The sequence below is a fragment of the Montipora capricornis genome, chromosome 4 (genome assembly GCF_036669925.1).
Source record: "Montipora capricornis isolate CH-2021 chromosome 4, ASM3666992v2, whole genome shotgun sequence".
NCBI lineage: Eukaryota > Metazoa > Cnidaria > Anthozoa > Scleractinia > Acroporidae > Montipora > Montipora capricornis.
Window position 1 is genome coordinate 43,791,350 of NC_090886.1, and position 7,500 is coordinate 43,798,849.

General features: G+C 40.4%; 2 pseudogenes; one reads left to right on the plus strand and one right to left on the minus strand.

Moving 5' to 3' along the window:
* The window catches only part of LOC138046726 (uncharacterized), a 71,700-nt pseudogene that overhangs the window by 58,239 nt on the left and 5,961 nt on the right, over positions 1-7,500 (plus strand).
* Positions 1-7,500, minus strand: part of LOC138047034 (NLR family CARD domain-containing protein 3-like) — a 28,765-nt pseudogene that overhangs the window by 18,878 nt on the left and 2,387 nt on the right.

The window sequence follows — 7,500 nt, forward strand, 5'->3', positions numbered from 1 at the left end:
AAGCATTACTTATATTCTGCCATAACATATTGAATGTTGCATCATCAACAAAAGCTTGGCTGGCATGAGCATAGACTTCATTTCTGTAATACTTGATTCTTGCAATGTTTGCCTCACAACTGTTATCACTAGGAAGAGGAAGCTCGTCCCAGCTTCCAGTACTGGCAGGAGGACTGAAACCGCATATATTTCGCAGCAATACCACCAGAAGCGTAATGTCAAAGCTGGCTGATGACACAGATGAACAAACAGTTGGGTATAGCTTTCCCCACTGTATGGGATTCAAAATTCTTCTCTTTCTCAGTGACTGCAATGTAGGGTAATATGCTGAAGTACTTGACAAAATCCTGTGAAGAGTAGCTGGAGAATGTATTCTGTCAAAGGTATCGCGAAGGGCCTGAGATCCTGCATCTACTAAAAGACGACACAAACGGGCATAGTTTGTGCTCTCTCTTGTTGAAGGAAAGACTGCTGGACCAGATGCCATGTCCTAACCTGTTGACCACATAAATACATAAATATGCAAACTGACTGCGATTCATTGTAATCAAATCATTCTATAACTGCACGTAAGCAATGCAATATGGCATGCAATAGGTGTAGCAATTAATTACAGACAGAGTGAAATTGGGAGGGCATAATTAACCATCCTGCACAAGAACAATGTAGCAAAAGGGATGTGTGCCTGTTTAGGAAAAATCAACTAATGGTACAGCCTACAGTAACTTGCTGCTCAGTCATATTGTTTTCGAGTAGTAGGCAAGCTGGCTATAGTAATATGCAGGAGAGGCCTTCGGACTCTGCTGCAAGGGCCAGAGCCCCAGTGATGAACAAAACCGCAAAACAACCTCATCCTGAATACCAAGTCTGACAAATGTGAACTCAAAGTAAGCAGCAGATATTGTGTTGTAGGCAGCCAAATAGCCAGCTGCCGGCACATTTTGACTCACTGGGCTGTCCAGAAGGCTTTACTTAACCTAATGACCCCTGGGAGACTTAACAGACACCAGAAAATCTTTTACTCGTCAAATGGGGACTGTCATAGGGCGCCTAAAGGATCAATGGGTTATTAAACATTAGGTGCCAGTATCAATGTCTGCTAGAAACCACAGAACTACCTCCAAAAAAAGTGCAAATCATCAAAACAGAATATAACACACCCTTCTTTTCAAAATCCTTCTCAAATAGTTACATTAGTGATCAACCTGTAAGACTAACACTAAACAAGATTAAATTGAGCACTCTATTGGTTATTTCTATGGGCCTTACTGTTGAAAAAAGGGTCAAATTAGCTTTGGGTTAGTGCTACAAAACCAGTAAATTAACTTGAAGTTAAAACAGACACCACTCAGAGAGTTGGTGTCCACATTTCTATCTTTATTATTTTCTCTAGAGTTTCAACAGACAAAGCAAAATCAATATAACAGGCCGAGTGACCCGCACTACAATATTTTATCTTATCTCCTGCCCTTACCATTCCACAAACGAAACACTACTTGTTTTTTTAAATAATTTCATGTCAAAAATATTTGCTTGCAAGATTCAAATTGTTTCAAAAGTTTATTTCACTTAAACAACATTTAATGCCTTGGTGCACAGTAAGACAAATTATAGACACAACTTGGGCATAATTGAGGGGCAGGAGACTCTGCATTGCGTTACGTCACAAAAACTCGATTATTGGGAATGATTGTAGACGATAACCTCACTTGGGTACCACATGTGTTGGACCTTAAGAAAAGCTTCGCGAGCAAATTAGAATTATTAATAAAATGCTCTAGATTTTTACCTAAAGATGTTTTGATAAAATTCTATTTTAGTGTTATTTTACCATCAATAAATTATGACCTCGTTTTGTGGGATCATGTTGTAATTCAGAGTTAATTAATTTGATTGACAGATTGCACTGTAGGGCCGCTGGGATTATTTTAAATTTATCTAAGGATATGGCAATAGTGAAGTAATGAAAACCGTGAATTGGTCAACAATTAGATTAAGTTATAAACTGGAAATATTTAAATTAATGTACAACGCATACAAAACTAGACCCTCCGTGAGGGTACACTGGGTTGCCTGTGGTACGTGCACCGTTCCAGACAATTTTTGTTCAAGTTGGGGGGTCATTAAGACCATTTAAGGGGTCACCCAGAAGTCATACCAGCAGAGGCCCTTTGGTTGACAGGTCCTCACGCGTTCATACGACGAAACAGATCCATTTCTGAGGTTAAAACCTGGCTACCGGCCTATTAATTAATCATTTGTCAGAAAGAAGAAATTCCTGTCCTCTTTAGAAAAAATTGACACGCATTGCTTATGTGTGGTAGTGAATTAACACAGCGATTTATTCCATATAAAATGTCAACTGAGCTGTTTATATGTGTTGTCTTTCAGGAGATTCAAGTTGTCCTTGCGTAATATGTAGCTCTAACAGTGCGCGATATTGTTTTGGTATTGTCTATCATTGTAGTGTCATGCTACACCTGTACTTTTGGTTGCACAAATAAATCGCAAAATCAAAAGTGACATCGCCGGAATTCAGCGGGCGCCGTGATTAAGTTACCGCGGCATGTTTACTCACCAAACAGTGAAGCATCTGTATCAAATGATGGCAAGATACCCGGTTTTCGTAAGTTTCTTTTTCTGTCAAGTGTTATAAAGTTTGACAATAAATGAGCGAAGTCAAAACAAAGATCACAATCCCCCAAACTCTTATCAGGTTGACCATTGTTTCTGCTAAGTCAAAAATTTACTCTCCAAGACGAGGTTATTTATCACCAGGTAATTCCATCATTTTGGAAATAGCAGCTACTTTATTATTCATCGGCGTCACAATTTTTTGCTGATTTTGGGGCTCATTTTGTTGAAACTTGAGCACGCTTCCAACCGACCCGTATATTTTCGTGAACCTTCCCTGCTTACAAGGCAATGCTAAAATATCCTCCCGTATCACATTTCAACCGTAAGCTCGAAAATTCAATACACAATATGATATTATAATTCACAAAGGCAGAAAATATCACAGAATCCTTTCCAGCGAAACATTTTATTGAAACAAACAACATAAGATGCACTAAAACGACATTTGCGTTGCAATGACTTTCGACGCTATTGCTGGTTAACGAGAATAACAAACTCACGAGGCAGAATGTATATTCATATTAAGTTAGCACAACAGAAAGATGCTAACTTCATTTTGACACGAAAATGCTTTACTATTGCCGTAAAAACTGTCCAGTTAAGCTCGCATATTATAAAACATGATGAATTCATGAAGGCCACCTTTTCCAGCGAACAATTTTTTGAAACAAACAACATATTTGCTATTAGATGCAAAAACCCCTTCCTATTTCATTACGTGCGTGAAGAGAAAAAACTCAGTCACGTCAAATATGCAGAATATTACAACAAACTAAAATTTCAGGATCAAACCGTTTCCATGAAGAACCTTTTCCTTGAATAATGAAGCACAAAATAGATGACAAGCTTTCTTTCAAATAATTCTTGGCTGTCACATTCCAATTATTTTTTTTACCTGAAGACTGTGCAGAGTTGATCACAGATCAACTTAATTAAGGTGTTCGATTCATTCTCTGTCTTTGTTGCACCCATAAGTTACCAGAGAATTTTCCATTTGGTTTCAGTGTTTTACATAACACCACACTTGGAAAATATTAGAAAATAATGCAGCTCACTTTGATTTCGGCTCGACGGGCGACAGATTGTTGTCGAAGTCCATTACTCGTCGCTTTTAAGATTCCACTGCCTGTCTTGTTCAGTATCAGATTGACTTGCCATTATTGAGCTTCATAAGGGTATATTTTGTTCAAAGATCCACTAAAACGCCATTCCCATTACATGACTTTCGACGTCATTGCCGGTTAAGTTTATCATTCTACTGTGTCCACCAGAGAAATCTACGCATTTCCAATACCCTCTCTATCCTAAGAAAATACGAGCATAAGGCTCTATGCACAAAGATACCACTCAGAAGTGGAGTGACAGGCAAGACTTTTACCGACACGGAAAAAAAAAAAGAACAGCAACGAACAAACGCCACCCACTTTCTGACTGGGATTGCCATACCGCAACCCAGTAAATATATTACCAGATACAAAAATTGGTTTTATCAACGGAGTTGATAATGTAAATTGGCCACTGTACAGAGATTCTAAAAGCTGACGTTTCGAACGTTAGCCCTTCGTCAGAGCGGATTCGCTCTGACGAAGGGCTAACGCTCGAAACGTCAGCTTTTAGAATCTCTGTACGGTGGCCAATTTACATTATCAACTCTGTTGATAAAACCAAATTTTGTATACTACTTCCCCACCGACGCAGCACCACAGTTTCTTTAGAAACTACCCCTTCATTCATATTACCAGATAGTTTATGTGGAAATATTTTTAGTAAACGAGAAAATTATTACTTGCTGAGAGGGCATGAGGTACATGTAGCAGCTATCCGTAGACAACAAAAGCAGATTTATGAAAGACTCATTAGCCTATCGAGGGCCTATATTATGGAATTTGGTGAACTTCAATGAAAAAGTAACCAATGAAAGCTTCAACGAATTAAAGAAACGCCTAACTGCCAGGGATTATTTCAAAGATTTTATCTTTGACAGCACAGCAGTCTCTACATCGAGACACAGAGTCAGCGACTATGTGTATTTTTAAAAAAATTTTAGTTAGTCTTATCGAACATTTTACATGTATCTATTATTAAGACGTAGTTAGCATACACGACCCCACAAGCTTGTAAGCTTTAAATCCAATCGTGTGTAAATAAAGGTTTATGTTATGTTATGTTATGTTATGTTACTAGCAAGGCACGGATAATACCCACCGCCCATATGGACCACTGGATGAGGTGTCTCGGCACGTAGCCAAAGGGGGTGTGTCACGCCTGTATTGCGAGGTAGGCATAGTTGCTGGCATAATGTCCTGGCGCCAAGTTTAGCACAGTCCAGCAAACTAACAATTTGCCCCCAGGCCCCTCCCTAACAGGGCTTCAGCACAAGGATGAAAGGGGTGCCGCAGGCAGCAATTCCCTGCACATATTTTATTTAAGAGAACTATTAAAGTAGGTAACAATAAAGGGAGAGAGGGATTAGACTGCTGAACAGAAAACAGAACAAGCTGAGCTTTGAAAATGTCAAACCGAGAAGGCTCACATGATAGGATTGAATGAAAGAGCCAAATAAGGTAATCACGCGATGGGAAGTAACGCTGTCCTCCCAGGCTGACTGCCCAGTATTACTGGCATTCACTAACATCTATTTTATTCTAAAATATCATTTAATGCTTTAGTGTACAGCAAGGCAATAGACACAACAAGGGGCAGGGAATGTACTGGAAAAGTATGGATGATACCAACCGCCTGTAAGGTCCACCGGAGGAGGGGCCTACAATTGTAGGTGCCTAGCTGAGGGGGTGTCTCATGCCTGTATTGCAAGGTGGGCATATATTGTAGTAATGCTGACATAATGTCCTGGGGCGAAGGTAGCAAAGTCCAGTGCAGTAACAATATTCCCCCTCCCAAAAAATACCTTTGAATTAGTAGGCACAGTCCTATTTGTAACAAGCTTTAAAATACAAAGCAATGTATGCCATTCTTTGCCAAATTGAAGTTCAATTGTCACTTAAAAATGCATGGTTACCCCCAATTTTCTTTTTGGATACCAAGAGCACTTGCTAAGTTCTGCTTTCCCCGCATAGTTTTGAGCCGCACAAAATATAGCATGTTGCTAAGGAAGTGAAATGTTACTTCCGGTGACTCACATGGTGGGAATGAATGAAAGAGCCAAATAAGGTAATCACGCCATAGGAAGTCATGATCTCCTCCCAGGCTGACTTCCCAGTATTTGTTTCTGGCATTAACTAACCTTTTTTTTTTTATTCTAAACTATCATTTAATGCTTTAGTGCACAGCAAGGCAATAGACACAACTTGGGCATAAACAAGGGGCAGGGAATGTACTGGCAAAGTATGGATGATACCAACCGCCTGTATGGACCACCAGAGGAGGGGCCTGCAATTGTAGCGCCTACCAGGTGATCTGGTGACGTAATTCGGAGGACTGAGGAGAAGAATTTTAACGCCGTATCCCACAACCGCGCGCGGCCTTTTTTTGAAATTCAACATGGCAGAGGCGAGGTCAGATCTCGTCGGGTCTAATTGAAAGTTCGCTCAGTAACAGGAAATGTGGTAGGACACGGAATGATCTGTTGAATTTTGGCGATGGAAATACTGCAGGGAGTTTGGAAACAACGCCTAAGGCCGCGCGCGGTTGTGGGATACGGCGTTAAAATTCTTCTTCCCAGTCCTCCAAATTACGTCACCAGATCACCTGGTAGAAGAGGGGGTGCCTCATGCCTGTATTGCAAGGTGGGCATACACTGTAGTTGCTGGCATCATGTCCTGGGGCCAAGGTAGAAAAGTCCAGTGCAGTAACAATATTCCCCCTCCCTAACTGGGCTTCAGCTCAGGGCTGAAGGGATACTGCAGGCAGCAATTCCCCACACAAAATGCCGAGATAGATGAGGAGAGCCCTGTGCAAAGCCCATTTAGCGGTTTTGCTCCCAACTTGACAGGGAGAAAGAACGACCCTATCTCCACGGAGTTGCAATGGCAAAAAGCAAACATTGCCTGCCCCAGTTATGAAAGAAGAGAACCGACAAGTGGAGATATGGGTCAAAATCGTGACAAGAGCATAAAGAACTCAAACCAATGGGCATTTCCTAGAGACTGGAGGGGATATTAAGACCCTCGCACAAAACATTTCTGGTAAAATATTCATTTACAATAGTACAACATGAAGCTGAAAGCATAAACCCCAAAGAAAGTGAATTTCACAGAAAGCCCTCAAGTGCCGAATGGGCCTTTTCTTTCTTGTTTTTTTCTTTTAATTTGTTTTTGTTGTTTAGTTTTGTCTTTTATTATAAGGAAGAAACATGGCATCAATCTTAGGACAGTGTTTTCACCCATGTGACTGCCGGCATGTGGCTAAAAGCAGGGACAAATCTAGGATAAATGGTGACCGGTTTCCAACAAAATGAAACTGTTTCTAGGGGGGTCCAGGGGCATGCTCCCCTGGGAATTTTTGTATTTTAACTCTCCAAAGTCCCCTTTCCCGTGTTTCTGACCAATTTCCGTAAAACGCTGGAAACCGGTATGGATCCACCCCTGAAAAGAATGATGTAAAAGGGATTTACATAAAAGATAAAACTACAATTTAAAAAACCCCCAAGAAACATAGGGGAGGGGGGGATAGTGCAAACAGATGCGGCCAAGCTTTATTTATTTATTACAATTTAAAGGCAGAAATACGCATATACAGGTATAATAAAGAGAGATTCATACGCCATAAGGAGGGTCTGCAAAAGAGTCCCAGACCCCATGTAAAAGCAGACCACCAAATACATAAAATACAATTGAGATACTTATCATACAATACAAACTTGTAAATAATAATGGCCTATGTTGGGTAGCTTAAGGATGCCTA